The sequence below is a fragment of the Octopus bimaculoides genome, chromosome 22 (genome assembly GCF_046866305.1).
Source record: "Octopus bimaculoides isolate indiv1 chromosome 22, ASM4686630v1, whole genome shotgun sequence".
NCBI classification, from domain to species: domain Eukaryota; kingdom Metazoa; phylum Mollusca; class Cephalopoda; order Octopoda; family Octopodidae; genus Octopus; species Octopus bimaculoides.
Genome location: NC_142949.1, coordinates 33,292,681 through 33,295,180, shown reverse-complemented (window position 1 = coordinate 33,295,180; position 2,500 = coordinate 33,292,681).

Below are 2,500 nucleotides of genomic sequence, written 5' to 3'. Positions count from 1 at the left end.
CTAAACTGGCACCCCCACCTGGCTACCCTGGTTAAGAGGGCTGCTAGAAACCCAGCAGGATTAAAAACAAGACCTGTTGAAAGTTCTGATAGACCTAGTGCAGGCTCAACGGGGTATCTAGCAATAGCACGGGTACGCAGAAATTCCTGGATGGTGTCCGGCGTGGTGAAGCATGCAGACCTGATGGTTTGGAAGCATGTAGTCAGCGACCTGCACGTAGGCGGCCCATGCTAGATATAAAGTCATCCCCTTGTCGCCCAAGACAGCGGTAGGATTCGGTTGCTGCATGTGTGTCTGAGCAGCTTCATTTGGAGAGGGCACTGCTCACCCGGAGACCGGGGAGGTTCTAGAAAAGGTGAACCAAAAATTGCCTGTCTTTCCATATCTGGTCAGTTTAGCGCGACTGACGGATGTCCATCCTGCGCTGTGTGTGTTAATTTATCATTAACACAGTCGTTAGGGATATTCAGCGCGAAATAGAACGTGGGGTGGCTGGCTCTTTAAAATGCAGGTACAACTCATTTTTGATACCTGACTCTGCTGGAGCAATGTGAATTAAAGTGTCCTGCTGTCTTGCTCAAATAGGACACAACGCACGGCCGAGAATCGAAATCACGACCATACCATTGTGAACTGAACACTCCACGCGCTTTCACTATGTGTGTGTGTTTTTCTTATGTATATACATATATAAAATAAATATATGTTATTATATATGTGTTATATGTGTGTGTGTGTGTGTGTCTGTGTGTATGCTAACATACACACAAACACACACATAAACATCTTTCAGATATATCTACGTGTAAATGAATTCACTTAAAGTGGATGAAATAGATACAGGAAGTGTTCAATGTATGTGAATATATACACATATGATTTATACATATATTCATATATATATATATATATGTATATATATATATATATATATATATATATATATATATATATATATATATATATATATATATATATATATATATATATGTATATGTATATATATATATCATATGTGTAAATATGTGTGTGACTGCGTACATGTACAAATATATATATATATATATTCTATGCGTGCTCAACGTTCATCTGCCTACCACGCCCACAATATTATCTTTCTGTGGCCACCTGAGTATTCAATGTATACAAATACACATGTTTGTATATGTGTATATATGTGTGTGTGTGAGTGTGTGTTTGTCCGAATCAGTGAATATAAATTTCTCCTCTCCCCACACACACGCATATACATATGTACACCCACGTTCAAATCAGTGTACATATGCATAACACACACACACACACACACACACACACACACACACACACACACACACACATGGCTGCGCATACACATACGTTTAAGTATATTCCTGTGTATACTTTGTTTTTTATCCATCTGTAAGCTTAATTTTGTACCCCCGCGCATTATGTTGTTCTGAGAATCATAGGATGTCATCTGACGCACGTGAGCATGCGTATGTGTGTGGGTATGCATACATGTATATATAGACATATACCTATATATATATATATATATACATATATATATATATACATATATATATATATATATATATATATATATATATATATATATATATATTTATATATATATATATATATATATATATATATATATATATATATATATATTTATATATATATATATATATATATATATATATATATATATATATATATATATATGTACATATATACATATACATGGGTGTGTTTATATATATATATATATATATATATATATACATATATGCAAACATGCATACATATATACACACATATGTATGTATATAAATACATACATGCATACACACACACACACACACGCATATATATGTATATATGGATAGATAGATAGACAGATACATACACAGTTACGTTTCTACATACATATGTACATGATGCATACAAACGTAGTGACACACATATAGAATCTTTCTCTGATAAGCATGCATGCAAAGCACTCTCTCCAAAAACTTTCACACATTTACACAGGAATATATTTCAATGTAAGAAAATATCCAGTTCCACGCACACACAAGTGCAAAATTGCATTCATTCCTGTGTCTCAACTTTTTTTTTGTTTATGTGAATGTGTATGTATTTATGTGTGTGTGTGTGTGTGTGAGAGAGAGAGTGTGAGCGTGTGTGAGTATGTGTGTGTGTGTACGAGTTTTGTCTTCTACCTTATATTGTTTTGTCTTCGTCTAGGAGACAAAATATCTTAATTGTTTTCGATATTACTCATGTACGCTTGTATGTATGTATGTATGTATGAATGCATGTATGTATGTATCTATCTATATATTTATCTATGTATATATACATATATGTATATATATACATATATATACATATTCATGTATATATATATATATATATATATATATATATATATATATATATATATATATATATATATATATATATATATATGTATATATATATATATATATATATATATATATATATATAT